Source organism: Sus scrofa, chromosome 9, assembly GCF_000003025.6.
Source record: "Sus scrofa isolate TJ Tabasco breed Duroc chromosome 9, Sscrofa11.1, whole genome shotgun sequence".
In the NCBI taxonomy this organism is placed as follows: Eukaryota; Metazoa; Chordata; class Mammalia; order Artiodactyla; family Suidae; genus Sus; species Sus scrofa.
This window is the reverse complement of record NC_010451.4, coordinates 73,514,017-73,530,490: the sequence shown is the minus strand read 5'-3', so window position 1 is coordinate 73,530,490 and position 16,474 is coordinate 73,514,017. Positions and strand designations below refer to the sequence as shown.

The window sequence follows — 16,474 nt, the reverse complement described above, 5'->3', positions numbered from 1 at the left end:
TTCCTTGTGTTTCTGAATGAACCAGGAGTCAGACATATGCTACTGATAAAAAAAAAAAGAAAAAGAGAGAGAGAGAGAGACATTTGCCAAAAGAAGAGAGAGTGTATTCTCAAAGAAGAAACAAATCTCCAATTACATTAAAATGGATACAAAGATGTGCAGTCTTTAAACAGGTGCCAAGCTTCTTAATTTGTACTCTTGATCTCTAGGCACAAATATCTTACAGGTTTTTTTTGGTTTATGCAGTAAGATATTAGTAATATCTAATATGCCCACTTCGCCTGTGGCAAGAAACAGCTGCTGACCATGGATGCCATTATCATTCCCCTGATATAAATAAGAATACCTAAGGATTAGCTACATATACACACAGTGAGTAATAAAACTGAAGGAAAGTAATGGCCATCAGTTTTCACAAGATAATCTCATATGCCCCCAAATTTCATAAAAACTACTCCACAAGCAAAAACTCAAAACCCTAAGCAAAGAAAGGTACCGTTCAGCACTTCACATTACTGCTTCCCAAAAGCCCTTAATCAGAATTAAGTGCTAAAATTACGCAAGCACAGAGTAACACCATGGCTGAGTTACACCTACAGTCTCTAGTTCCTCATATAAGTAGAAGTTCTTGCACCTCTATTATAGCTTCTGACTTGTCCAATGCAACAGTAAAGCACTTGGAGCCTTTTTGCTTTGGAAAAGGTTAAATGAGCTTAAATGTTGATCTATTTATACCTTCATAAAACCAAAGAGATAGAAAGTTCCAAAATCCAGGTGATAATATAAAATATTCCAAGGGATGAAATACACCCATATTCTTGTTAAGGAAGAATTGTCAGAATAGTCAGACTCACTGGATAGACAGTCATGCGACGCAAATACATCTCTTTGGGCTTCTCGTCATTTTTCACTGAAGAGATCTCAGGAGCCAGTCAGGTCAGAGATAGGTCAGCACTGGAGTCTAAAAAGAAGTCTCTCCCATGCATGGAAACCTAAGGAAGGATCAGTAAGATTCACAGTAAATCATCCAAATAAACAGAAAAGGGGAAAGTCATTACCACCAATAATGGTGGTAACTCTACTACTGGATAACATAGTCAGACTCATCATCCTCTAGCAGAGTTTTGGTCTCTTTATATATCCATGTGGTAATTTCTTTGATTGCTAAGATAAGCACCCAAACCTCAGACAATTCCTTTCTCCCCAGATGTAGCCATCCTAAGAGCCTCACTCTTCTTCATTCCTTCCATTCCCTAAAAATACCCATTTCTCCTCCATTCCTAATCCAGACTTATTCCTAGCCTCCCTTTTAGAATTCTTTTCTTTCACTCCCATTTCTGTTGCTGAGAAGGCAGAGGATACTCTTTAGTTCTGGAAGAAAGAGAGGTTGAAAAAGTCACTGAGATTATCTTGTCTCCTCTAGAAAGCTTGTTTTTTCTTACTCTTCTGATTAACTCCTGATAATTACTTTAAAAAAGAAAACTTACACTTTATTTCAAGGATAAATCTCCTGTCTGCACATTGTTAGATCCCTCATTATGCTCAGAGTTTTTTATTTTGCTTTGTTTTTGTTTTGTCCCAGTGGAGAAGTATATTGTAAAGTTCACTTGTGCTGCATTTTCCTCATATGGTGAATAATTTGTTTTGTTTGCGTGCTTGCTTGTTTACTTCAATTTGTGGGAAATGTGTCATTCTATCACATGTAGATTAATTAAATGCCTCTGTATGTGGCAAAAAACCATTACTAAACAATACTAATATTAAAATGTCAGATCTTTTGAATATATAGCAATAATGTACCATAATGGTAATTCCTCTTTCATACCTTCACAGGACAACTGAAATCATGACAATAGCATTATTTAAGACAACAACTTGACATCAGAAAATAAAATAACCTGAGCATAGAATGACAGAACACTGTAAATCAACTATAATACAAAAAAATTTTTAAATAAGCAGAGAAAATAAAATAACCATTTTATGTAATCATGTAAATGTTTGCTGGGTGATATTAAGTGATTCCTGGCCAGCAAAAAAATTTCCTCATCAGTGTAATTCTTATTTAGTATGGGATCTCTTTCAAGCTATTAAGATCTCTCAGTAAAATACAAATCAAGAAAAAAAAGAAGAAAAATTGGCCTAGTTTAACAATGCTGTGTATCATTGTAGGCCTAGACAGAGTCATTATTCCAGATATATCAATTATTTACTGCTTCCCCTGAAAAATAACACTTAGAAGCAGGGCAACTCAGTTATGAGACTCAGATTATGCATTTTACATATAATGATCATAACGACTTAACATTCAATATACTAGACACAGTGGAAATATTTACACCAGGTAAATCGATAGGCATTAAAACTCAGAGTTTTCTTTCCTTCCTTCTTCCCTACTTTCCTTCTTTCTTTCCTTTCAACATCCAGTTTATCAGTGTACCATTCACAATGGATCATATGTGTGGTAGGATATTAACAAGGTGCTAACACAAACATCATCTATTGTCATAGAGTATCATGTGATTTAAGGATAACATATTTAAGAAATACAGTATAAGGCAGGAAATAAAACTCATAGCTTTTCAAGATTAAAATTTGATATTACCAAAAAAAAAAAATGTGTTCTGTGGCAGATTTTATCCAGACCCCCCAATTCGCAGTACAAAGACAAAAACGCTGTATTAAGGCTCGTTGTCTTTTAGGATATATTCAGCAGTAAAGTTTGAAAAGCAGTAGACCAGGATCTCTATATGGACTAGGGGTTCCTCCTACAAACTCTAGCTTGCATACCCTAAAATTTCAAGTGATTAAGCTGAAACAAAACTTAGATCTTCTGGCAGCTCATTGGTCTTTCAAGGACAGTACACAATTTCCCATTGCCTCATTATCAATGTACATTTCATATAAATAAAGCAGAAAATATGTGCTGCTTGCTAACATACTCTAAATATTTAGTGTATTAGCAATTTGGCAGGTAACCTCTAAGATGGTTTCCCACTGTCCTTACCTCCTGCTACTCACGACCTTGTCTAAGCCCCAGCTCTTGAGACAGGGCTGGATTCTTTAACTCACTTCCAATTAATAAGTAGACAGAAGGAATGGGATATCACATCTATAATTAGACTGCTGATAGTCTGGCTTGTTTGGGGCCCTCCCTCATTCTTTCTGTACCTACTCCTTCTGAGACAAACCACCAGCAGTGTTTTGAACTACAGGGAGAGCCACATGGCAAGGAACTGTCATTGACAGACAACAACCAGCAAGAATCTGAGGCTGAATGAGTGAGCTTAGAAGTGAATTCTCTGTGAGATGGGCCTTGGGAAGACTGTAGCCTTGGCTGACACCTATTAAGAGTGGTATATTTTCAGATTTTTGTTTGCTGCTGCCAAAAAATTAGTGTAACAGTTAATCCTTGGAGTTGTCAAAAGCTAGGGAAGGAAAAATAAACTATTAATAACTATCAAACTTTGAGTAATGGGCATTTATTTGAGTATTACAATTGAGCTAAGCTCCACATCAAAACACAAAGTGACTACAGTAGACAATATTTCCAAAGATTATATGCTATTATTATTACTACCTTGTGAAAATAACACTAGAGATTAGTGCTTTCAACACTTGAATCACTTTGGAATTAACAAAGCTCTAAGGTCTCCTCTATGTACTGACCATCCTCAAGTTTCTAACAGTGTAAGACAGTAGAAAAAGCTCCTGTCATGGCCCAGTGGAAATGAATCTGACTAGTATCCATGAGGATGTGGGTTTGATCCCTGGCCTTGCTCAATGGTTTAAGGATCCAGCATTGCCAGGAGCTGTGCTGCAGGTTGCAGACATGGTCGGATCTGGCATGCTGTAGCTGTGGTGTAAGCCAGCAGCTACAGCTCTGATTGGACCCCAGCCTGGGAACTTCCATATGCCTCAGGTGTGGCCCTGAAAAGGCACTGGTTGTATGTGGAGTATTATCCACTTGTGTGCCTCACCAGCGGTATAATTTCAGGCAATTCCTCTAAACTTTCTGGGTTTCATTTTCCTAATTTTAAAATGCGGGTGTAGGCTGGAAAATCCATCAAGTCGCTTCCAGGTCTAACATTCCTTGATTCTAGCATCCAGGAATTGGCACACAAATGTAGGCAAGATGTTCCCTTCTTTCTCTTCCTTCCATCTGGACAGGCCTCTTCACTCTCCAGCAGCCATGGGATTATTCTCAGTGAAGAGGTTTCCTGGACACCTTGGGAACTCTCTCATTGTATATCCCTCCTTCTAGTCTCTAAATCTTGAGGGGCTTACCAACACCCTAAAGTGTCTTCATTTTTGTGATGTTTTTACTTAGAATTCAGTTCATATTACGTTATATAATTGTTTCTCGCATACCCATGTACTTTATATATTGTCTTTCAACTTCGACAATTATCTCTGGAAATATCTTTCTTTCTCTTTTTTTTCCCCCTTCTATTCTCTTTTTATTTAAATGGCTGCACCCTCTGCATATGGAAATTCCAGGGCTAGGGGTTGAATCAAAGTTGCAGCTGCCAGCCTACACCACAGCCACAGCAACACCAGTTCCAAGCTGCGTCTGTGACCTACACCACTGCTCACAGCAATGCCAGATACTTTAATCCACTAAGCAGGGCCAGGGACAGAAGTCACATCCTCATGGATACTAGTCAGGTTGGTTGCCACTGAGCCTCAAGGGGAACTCCTCTTTTTTTTTAAACAGATTTTTTTTTTTTTTTTGACTGCTCCCACAGCATATGGCTATTCCTGGGCCAGGGATCAAACCCACATCACAGCAGTGACCTGGGCCACTGCAGTGACAACATCAGATTCTTAACACGCTACACAACAGGTTTATTTTTATTTTCCTCGTTTAATTTATGAGATAAAATAGGGTGACTCATTTCATTTTCTTAATAATTTTTTTTCTAAAAGGTTTAATAACCTTTTTCTGATTACACAAAGACATGTATGTTTATTATAGGAAGCTTAGAAAATAATAAGATGATAAATTACCTATAATACTGTTATCTAGAGCTATTCACTAGAAATAATTCAGGATATTTCCTTTTATATTTTTATATATATGTAAATAACTTTCAAACTTATAATTTGGGTTATGCTACACTTTTGCTTTTGTGTTTTGTAGCCAGGTAGCCTTCGCCTAATAGTTTATACTTTATACTTTCTATTTTCCAATATCAGCACTGATTCAACACTACATCTAATATCCTTGATCTAAAAATAATAACAATAATCATCTGTGCCTGACAATATTCTAAACACTACATAGGTTATCCTCTTAAATTCTCAAAATACCTATCCTCAAAATCCAAAATATAATATGGATGCTATTATTATCCACATTTTAAAAATTAGGAAAGTGACACAGAGAGATGCTATATAACTCATTCAGGAAAACACAGCTAGCAAATTCTAAAGTTGGGATTTGAGCTCAGAAGTCCAGCTCCAGAGTTTGTGAAAATAATTATTATATATCCCACCTTTGGTCAGCATTCTTGTCAGCTTTGATTTCAAAATATATCCATCATCTAACAACTTCTCCCCACTTTTTTTTTCTTTCATGGATGCAGGTATGCAACTGAATCAGAGCTGCAGCTGCTGCCTATGCCACAGCCACAGAAACTCTGGATCTGAGCAGCATCCTCAACCTATGCAGCAGCTTGCAGCAATGCTAGATCCTTAACCCACTGAGCAAGGCCAGGAGTGGAATCCACATCCACATGGATACTAGCAGGGTTCTTAATCCACTGAGCCACGATAGGAACTACTGGTCTTCACTTCTGAAATTGCTTCTGCAACTGTCTACAGTTGTTTTCAACATAATAGCCAGAGATATTCTTTTAGAACATTAAGTGCTATCGAGTCAATTCTCTGGTTAACACCTTTCAATTTCCTTCATTTGACTCAGAGTAAGAGCCAAAGCCCTTCTGTAATCAGCTCTCTGTTCACTATTAATTCCCCATTCTCCTCCTTACTCACTGGCTCCCCTACCCTCACCCCACACTGGCCTCTTCATTGTTCATTCCTCAAGTGCACCACAGAGCATTTGTATTTGCTGTTCCCTTTGCCTGCAATATTCTTCCTCAGAAGATGCATGTGAACTGCTTTCTCATCTCCTTAAAGCCTTCCTGCACATGTTTCCATCTCAGTAAAACTCTCCCAGACCATCATTTAAAATTATTTTTTAGCCATATTGAGGTATAATTGAAAAATATAAGTGGAAGATATTTAAAGTGTAGATGTGATGATATGATATACACATATCTTGTGAAAGAATTCTCACCATAAAGTTGACACAGTCTTCATCTCACATATTTTACCTTCTTCAGGAGCCTCCTATGTCCACCATCTTGGTCCCTCACTCCCTAACCATTTTTTAAATTTCGAGTATTCTCTCAATTCCCCATTGCTTCCCCTGGCAATACCATCTCACCTCACATAATTTTCATTAATATATCAATTCATTTAATATAAATAGAGATATATAGTATTATTTATTATTATAGTTTCCTGTCTCTTTTGACTAAAACAGGTAGAGTAGGTGTGTGTGTTTTTATATTGCTTGTATGTCAAAAACTTCCTTTCACAATAATTAGCTCAATCTGTATGTTCTAGATTGGCTTGTTATTCTCAAAATATATTAATACTTTAATGCATCTGGAAGTTATGCTGTATGATATGAAATACCTTTTTTTTTCAAACCATTTGATAACTAATTTATCCCATTGACAGGATACTTGTTTTGTGATATTTGTTCTGCCAGATGCCAACATGTGTCTTTTTATTACTTTCTCTGTCCAGAACTGTATAAAGCCCATACTCTTTTAATGGCTGCAGTTTTTAAAATATTTAAACATATGACAGGTAAGTTAACTTACCATCTGTAGTGAGTTAACTTTCTCTTAAACATTTGCTCAGGTATTTTCATCACTTTATTCTTATAAAGTTAATTTAGAATTATGTTTCCTCTTCCAAAATAGAACTTTGATTAGAATTTCATTAAAACTATAAATTATTTGGGAAGAATCAATACTTTCAGGCTATTCAGTATTTTCATCTAAGAACAAGCTATATTTTATTTATTTATACCCATGATTTGTTCCAAAAGGACTTTAGGCAGATTATATCACCTCGTAAATTATAAAATCATCAATAAGAAGATGAGGAAAGTAGGACAAGAAGAAAAGAAAAACAAAACATAAAATATAATTAAAAGTGAGCTTAATACACAAAATGCTTCTATACACTCAACAAAGTAGATTCACAAATATGTGTTTAAGCTGTGGAGAAAATATTGTAAAGATGGAGCTCAGCAGTTTCTGTAAAATTTTAAAAAGTTTTGAACCCAGAATTAGTTTCCCCCATACTGAATTGAAAGTGAGCCCTGAATCCTAAGACAGAGCACCTACAAAGATATTCTGACTTTAATTCCAGCAACAAATACTATAGGGTTGTGAATTAAATACCCCATATTGTAGGTTATCACATAGCATCGAAATTTATCTCATTTAAGGTAACACTACCAAAATGATATGACCCATACCCATAGCTCCTGGTGACCTGCCTTAATAGGGGGGAAGTTTTAGAATCCCTAGATTATGGAGTGGCAGTGAGTTTCAGGGTATGTGCACTATCTGACTGGTAACTGACTGTAGTAAGAACACTTCTGAAGCTTCACTGAGGCTTAACAAGAAAGGATTCTAACTCACAGACACAGAGAATAGATTTGTAGTTGCCAAGGGGGGCAGGAGAGTGGGATAGATGAGGAGTTTGGGATTAGTAGATGCAAACTATTACATTTAGAAATGGATAAGCAATGAGGTACTACAGTATAGCACAGTATAGCACAGGGAACTTTATTCAGTCTCTCGGGGTAGACGACGGAAGATAATATAAGAATTGGGACACTTTGCTGTATAGCAGAAATTGGCACAACACTGTAAATCAACTATAATTTTTAAAAATGTAAAAAATAAAAGGGTTCTGAGATCAATTACTGACATCCAGTGTGGTTTATGGGGGAGCAGGTATCAATCCACAAACCATTAATTCACCTTATATTAGCAATGAATACGTGTATAGTTATCAGAAAATTATCTATAGAAGTAATTTGGTGAAAGATATAAATTTGCAGGTTGAAAAACCAGGCATGCTGCAAACTAGATAATTCAAAGAAACCCACACCTAGACATTTTATAATCAAACTGCTGAAAAATGAAGACAAAGAAATCTTGACAGCTGCTGGGGGTGGAGATGGTGAGGAGGCATCACATTTTATACAGCAGAATAACGATTTGAATGACTACAGATTTCACATCAGAAACCATGAAAAGACAAAACAGATAACATTTTTAAAGTGCTGAGTAAAAAGACCTGTCAACTAAGAATTTTATGTATAGAAAAAAAAAAATCTATCAAAAACGAAGGCAAATAAAGACATTCCCAGATAAAGAAAACCAAGAGAATTTGTCTCTACTGATCTTCCCATAAAGAAACTTTCTTTAAGCTGAAGGAAATGACACCAGAGGGAAACTTGGAACTTCAGAAATGAAAAAGAATGACAGAAATGGTAAACATCTTGGAAAATAGAATAGCTTATGTTTTTTTCTTAAGTTTTAAAAAATGATTCATAATTATAATAAAAAATACAATATTTGTCTGGGAAGTATTTCAATGTGCATAGATGTAATACATTCGGAAACTACATCATAAGGGAGAAGAGTTAAGTGGCCGATAAGGTTGTAAGCCCTCTATTTTTGGTTTGTTGGCTTTTTAGATTGTGGAAGAAAATTTTATTAGTACATGTCACCTTTCCATCATCCAACAATACAATAAGATATTATATTACTTCACACCCAACAGAATGGCCACTTTCAAAAGATCAGAAAATAACAAATGCTGTTGAGGATGCAAAAAAGCTGAAATCTTTGTTCAGTGTTGGTGGGAATTTAAAATGGTGCAGCTACTGTGGAGTACAGTATGGAGATTTGTAGGTTGCCTTTTCACTCTGTTGATTATTTCCTTTTATGTGCAGAAATTTTTTAAGTTTGAACAAGTCCCATTTATCCATCTTTTTTTTTTTTGCTTATATTTTTCTGTCATATCCATGAAATCACTGCCAAATCAAATGTCCTAAAGCTTTTCCCTTATGCTTTCTTTTTGGAGCTTTATAGTTTTAGATCTTATTTTTAGGTCTTGAACTTATATTGAGTTAATTTTTGTAAATGGTGTCAATTTTTGTATGATTTTCATCTTCCTAAATTTTTTTTAAGACTTGTTTCATTACTTGACACGTGGTCTCTCTTGGGGAATATTCCATATGCATTTGACAAGAATGTATATTCTAGTGCTGCTAGATGAAGTGTTTCTGTGTATGTTCTGTGTATGTTCCTATTAAAAAAAATACAAAGCAGTAGTAGCAAAACACTAATACATAAATTAAAATTTAATTGCTTTAAAATACTTAAATGCCCCAAAGAAGATGTGAAAGAAGGGACAGAGGAACAAATATCAGACAAAAAAAAAAAAAAAAAAAAAAAAAAGAAGAGTAATAAAATGGCTGACTTAGTGAATCATATAAATTATTACAGTAATGTGAATACTTTAAACATACCTATTAAAAGATAGGGATTGTCAGACCGGATTTAAAAAAAAAAAAAAGACTCAAGACCCAACCATAAACTGCCTATAAAAATACAATTTAAATAGAACGATATAAGGAGTTCCCCTTGTGGCTGAGTGGGTTAAGAACCTGACACAGTGTCTGTGAGGGTGTAGGTTCAATCCCTGGCCTCTCTCAGTGGGTTAAGGATCCAGCATTGCCACAAGCTGCAGTGTAGGTTGCAGATGCAGCTCAGATTTGGTGTTGCTATGGCTGTGGTGTAGGCTGGCAACTACAGCTCCAATTCAGCCCCCAGCCTGGGAATTTCCATATGCCACAGGTGTGGCCCTAACAGGAAAAAATAAATAAATAAATAGAAAAATAATGATTGAGTAAAAGAAAAAGGATGAAAAAAAAGATATACCATATTTATGGAAAATTAAAGGAACAAGGTATGTCAAAAATTTTTAAATAAATAAATTTTGAGGATACACAGTACTTGATTTAAAATTTATCAGAAAACTATAGTAATAAGATGGTGTGGTTTTGGTTAAAAAATGGGCATATAAATCAACAAAACAATAGAACACAAATATAGACCTGCACACAAATTATGACTGATTTTTGAGAAAAGTACAAAACAATTCAATAGAGAATTGGCTGCCTTTCATAAATGGTGTTAGAACCATTGGTCATCCATATTTTAAAAAAAAACCTTAACATATACTACACATCTTATGTAAAATTTGACTCAAAATGGATCATAGACATAAATATAAATTAAACCACATCTCAGTTTAGGCAATGAGTTCTGAGACATGGTATCAGATGCATAGTCCATAAGAGAAAGGCATAATTAAATGGATCTATGAAAAACAGGGGATAAAAAACAAGCCATAAACTAAATATTTTTAAATTACATAACTGACCAAAAACGTGTATCCAGAATGTATTAAGAATTCTCAAAACTTGACAACAAGAAAATTCAACAAAAATGGGCAAAAGATTTAAACAAATTCTTCACCAAAGAAAGTATATGGAGAGCAAATAGGCCCATGAAAAGATAATCCACACAATTACTTATTATGGAAATACAAATTTAAAACAGAAAATATTCCATTACTCACATATTAAAGTGACCAAAAAACAAACAATAACAAAAACATCTGCAAAACTAAGTTCTGGCAAGGGTGAGGAAGAACAACTAGGATTCTCACACAATACTGGTAGAAATGAACAACGGTAGCAATAAGGAAAGTATCTTGGCAGTTTCTTATAAACATATTGCTACTTTCTACCCAGAAATCCCACTCATAGATATTTATGCAAGTGAAATAAAAACATACTCACACAAAAACCTGCTTTTTACAAATGGTTATAGCAGCTTCATTTGCCACATGTCCTTCATCTAGAGAAGGAATAACCAAATTGCGTTAAGTCTATTTAAAAGAATACCATTTAAGAATGAAATGGTTTACTCAAAAAAAAAGGTATGGTTCCTACAACAACATGCATACATTTCAAATATATTATACTGGCTGAAACAAGTTAGACTAAAAAGTCTACATACTATATGAATGATTCATTTTATTTGACATTCTGGAAAATGCAAAACTATATGAGTAAAGAACTGATCAGTGGTATAAAGGCTTAAAGAAATAAGTCTGACTATAAAGTATCAGTTCATGGATATTTGGGGGGAAGGTGTTAAATTGTTCTGAATCTTGATTTGGTAGTGGTTACATGACTCCATACAATTGTCAAATCTCATAGAACCATGCAACACTGATTTAATTTGACTGTTAATAAAATTAAAATAAATTTGAAAAGATTAAAATATTCCCCCAAATTTCTATTTAAGCCAAAAAAAAATACAGATTATATTACAATTACAAATATATCATGCTTCTTCTTAAAAGAGAATGACAAGTTCACTATATTTAACCCTCTTTATTACTCTAACATTTCATCTTAACAAAGAAAAGTAATAAGTTTCTGGTCTTCCTATTATAAAGACATCAACGTACTCAGCTAACTCAGTGTTGCTAAAACACTCCGTCAAAGGAATGGAGGTAGAAAAAGAAGAGATTATGTGCTTTTTGATAAATCTTTGCTGCTATATGTGTGGTTGTTCTGTAAGCAAGGGAATCTGCTATCTTAGTAGTTTTCTGGATAGAGTTGTCTAACGGTAAGAATCAATGACATTACTGGCTGATTAATGAGCATGGAAACACAGAATGCTGCTATGTTTATTAACAGTGAAAAAGTATAGGCCTTAAAGAATAAACAGAGCAAAAGACATATATTGTGTGACTGATTTTTTCTAGCCCTAGCTCATTATTCTCAGGAACCCTCTTACATCCTGCATGGTGGTGACAAACTTTAGGAAATAACAGATGGGTTTTTCAGTTTTGTTTGTTTGTTTGTTTGGTGGGAAATGAGGTTGTATCATTGTGGGATCAGAATGAGTCAATCCAGTAAACAACATCTGATATAATTAATGTTAGCCTTTGAGTTCTCAGTGTTTTCCTAAATCATTATCTACTTTACCCCATCTGTTTTGATTTCTTTTCTCCAGTAGAAGAAAATAAAATACTTTCAATTTAGAAATGTTATGGATTTCACTAATTCCTACCAAAACCCACCACTGTTAGTGGAATAGGCAAGTCCATCAGGGTCTTAGCCAGCTTGAAAGCCATTCCTAAAACTAGTCAGTTAAAAGGAAAATCATCAAAGTGGAATGTAAAAATAATATACAACTGTTCCCCTACAATTAATCTTCTGTTCTCAATCCCTTACAGTTCTTCTTTCCCCATACCCAGGTTTCACTGTTGTGGTCATGAAAATAATGTGGATAAGAGGAATTGATAAAACAAAACTGAAAACATAGACTTTATATATGCATATAGGTACAGATGCATAATTTCATTCCTTTATATCAGACAACTCTCTGTTAAGAAAATTTCTCTAGAAACAAATATTATAATGATAAATTTTCTTATTTCAATAGTTTTCTGAGTACCTAAGTACTGAACTCTAACTTTAATGTTAATGAATCAATATAAGGATTTATTAAAAATTGAACAACCTGACATTTTCTGCTTTGACCTGATTCCGTGAACAGTAGCTTTAACATATCAAGACGCATGTTAATGATGAATGCTAGGGTTTACAACCCAGAGATCAAGGAGAGAAGACTGGCTCACACAGAAGGAAAACATAAGGGTGTTTACCATGGGATGGAAGAATAGATCCACCCTTTAGGCCTTCGGAAAAATGAGGAGACTGACTGCAGAGAACCCAGGGTTCCCTACAATTCTACCTGAGCAGAAAACATAAATCTATACTCTTTTTGTCTACTTCTGAAATCTGTCCACACCCCTCTTTTCCCAGCCACCTCCTTACCACAGAGTCACTAGCTCTCCTCCCCATAACACTGTCCCCATTTCATACCCAACTCAAGTCCCTGTATCAGAACAAATTTCATGGATTAGATTGCAGGAAATCTTGCTTTTATCACCCAGAAGGAAGTACATTAATGGAAAAGATCAAGTATTTCTCTATTAGAGTGGGATGTTTCTTTGACAGACAACTTTGATGTATGTTTCCCATAGAAACAATGCATTATTGTTATATTAATATAATACTTTAGATAGCTTAAGACTTGACCTCACCAAGAGAACTACCATATGAACCAGCAATCACACTCCTGGGCATTTATCCAGACAAAACTTTCACTGAAGAGGAGACATGCACCTATACGTTCACTGCAGCATTATTTACAATAGCCAAGACGTGGAAACAACCCAAATGTCCATCAACAGAGGAATGGATTGTGAAGATAAGGTACATATATACAATGGAATACTACTCAGCCATAGGAAAGGACAAAATAATGCCATTTGCAGCAACATGGATGGAACTAGAAACTCTCATACTAAGTGAAGTAAGTCAGAAAGAGAAGGACAAATGCCCTATGAAATCACTTACATGTGGAGTCTAAAACATGGCACAAATGATCTAACTACAAAACAGAAAAGATCATGGACATGGAGGACAGACTCGTGTTTGCCAGGTGGGATGGGGGAGGGAGTGGGATGAATTGGGAATCTGGGGTTAGTAGATGAAAACTGTTGTAGTTGGAGTGGAAGGGCAATGAGATCCTGGGTCACTTTGCTGCACAGCAGAAATTGACAGAACACTGCAAATCAATCATATAAAAATTAGAAACATATATTGGTTATTCTAAAAAAGCCATGGAAGTCTAGGAAAAAATGTAAATTAAATATTATCAGTCAAGAAACAAATAAGCCAGTCAAAAGAATAATGACTAAAGTGTTCTGAAAGGTTATAATGCATCCCTTTGCGCCAGAGTGAAGGGCTTCACTGGTAATGCTCTCTTTGAGGCACTTTGCTTTGCCCACATCCAAAACTGATTTTTTTTTTTCCTTTGCTCTACATCATCAGGAACATAAAGGGTCCCCTCTATCTTGACACTGTAACTATGAGGACAGCACAACTTTGACCCCTTCTTTATTCGCTATAGTCATTCCAGGCTTGGATATTTTCTGTCCATTCTGAAAATAAGGAATCCCTTCTGTTGTGACATGTTGATTTGGTTGAAGGACATAGAGAAAATCTGGCTATATACAAATATATAATTGCAGGTGATAGGAGCATTTTAGTAGCCTTTTTACAATAATCTGATACCAAACCAGAACTTGTTAAGTGGCAGATTCTTAAAGGCTAGTTGCACTATAGAATCTAAAGCCATATCAAAAAATATTCTGTACTCTGCCACATTAAATTGTCTATCTTGAATTCTGAATAAATCTTTTATCCATGGAAGATTTCGTAACAGCATACACTGGTCATTTGGCAAATAATGGACCATAGAGGTATTTAGATCTTCGAAATGTTGACACATTTCACTACAGAATATATAAATTAGATTTGTTAATATCTCTAACAGTCTTTGCAAAGAGGTTTTATGTATTGGGAAGTTGTCAGTCTCATGCTGGTTGGTGGATACTAACTTTTACTTGGCATATCTAATTTTATTATTGGCACTGTTTTCAGTAGTGTGCAGTAGTTTGTTTGTAATGGTTTATGAGACCCAATTATCTATTCCCAACTCTGTGTTCATGGCATCAAGTTGGTAGTTTGAAACTAGCCATGCTGGGTGTATTTACACCTCAGAAATTGGCTATAAATCTACAAATTGGGACTTTCTTTGTCCCCCGAGGGCTAGTGGTTAAACATTTATCAGAACATCACTGGTTGTTTTCCTTGAAGTGACAGGTTTACATTTTGTTGAAGATAAATTTTCTGCCAATTCTCCTAAATTTGAATAATGATAGGTTGTCTGACAGTTGTTCTTTAAAAAAAGAAGTGTTCCATGAAAAGCAGTTTATTCGTCTCACAATTCAAACTATTGAACGAATGCTTTTCCCTGGACAACCCATGGACTTTTTTAGTGTACAATATGCTTTATGCGCATTTTATCTTCCTTGAAAAAGAATAATAAAAAAGACATATTTTCAAGTGTCAAAAATGTAATAAAATTAGTGATTTTTACTGCTTCATCAAATCATTCCTAAGGAGCCAGAAGTTTTACCCATCATTGCTCTTCAACACCTGTGCAAATGTCAATAGGGTGGAAAAAGCAAATAAGATCTTAGTATTTTTATGAAAATACTTTTATGAATCCTCTGGAAGTATCTCAGGATCCCCAGAGTTTTATAGTGTGTACTTTGAAATCGATTGTTTTAGACAAATAGAAACCTAGAAAATTTACTACCAATATATTCTCACATAAGTCTAAAGAAAATAAAGCCTCAAGAAAGAAATATCAACATCAGATGATATCAGAAGGAGAATCTGGGATGCAAGAAAGGATGATAAAAAATAAAATGGTAAGCGTATGTTAAATGAAAAGAAATATGAGACAATAATAATGCTGAGGGATTAAATAAACAAGAGGGAACTAAAATAGCAAACAGTAAAAGCATTAACTCAAGAGAGAAGGCATATGAAAATAAAATATTTGAAAAAAAATTTTTTTTTTTTTTTTTTTTGCTTTTTAGGGCTGCACCTGCAGTTTATGGAAGTTCCCAGGCTAGAGGTCAAATTGTAGCTAAAGCTGCTGGCCTATGCCACAGCCAGAGCAACACAAGATCCTTAACCCACTGAACAAGGCCAGGGATTTAACTCTAATCTTCATGGATCCTTAGTCAGGTTTGTTAACCGCTGAGCCATGAAGGGAACTCCCTGAAATTCTTTTTATTTCAGAAGAGGGACAAGATAACTTTAGACTATATTAAGACAAATATGAATGTTAAAATCTTCATGGGACTCACTAAAGTATTAGAAATGATGTCTATGTCTTATATTACACTTTGAATAGGCAGAAGAGAAAAATGATGAGAGTAAAGGGAGAAAAAAGGACTGAAAAAGGACTGAATAAATAAATGATGCACCTAAGTATATTTGTAATTAAAACTATTAAAAAATCAATTAAGTTATGTTAAAAGGGAAACACTGAGGATTTCCACTTTTGTCTAGGAAAGAGTAGTTTGAAAAAGACCAAACTTTCCATAAGAATAATGCTGACTGTAATAAAAATGAATAAACAATTGTTTGAACACATCAGACAGCAGCACTGACACCCAGAGCCTGAAACCATCTAGAGTACAGAGAGAATGGAAACACTTTGACATGGCCATGCCTTTCTCCTTCCATTTCTCCTTGAAATATTTGCCAATAAGTAATTGTTGTCAACCTAGAGATCTAGCAGAAAGCAGCCGCTCTGAACCTTTAACATTTTCACCACACTGAGGAGACAAATTGCATTTA

General features: G+C 35.0%; 1 protein-coding gene across 2 annotated transcripts in view; it reads right to left on the bottom strand.

Annotated features, from left to right (window-relative positions):
- Positions 1-16,474, bottom strand: part of GNGT1 (G protein subunit gamma transducin 1) — a 314,100-nt gene that overhangs the window by 187,256 nt on the left and 110,370 nt on the right. For both annotated transcript variants that reach the window (XM_005667610.3, XM_005667611.3), the window contains exon 2: positions 855-992. The gene's annotated coding sequence lies outside the window, so the exon portion shown is untranslated. The remainder of the gene's footprint in view (positions 1-854; positions 993-16,474) is intronic.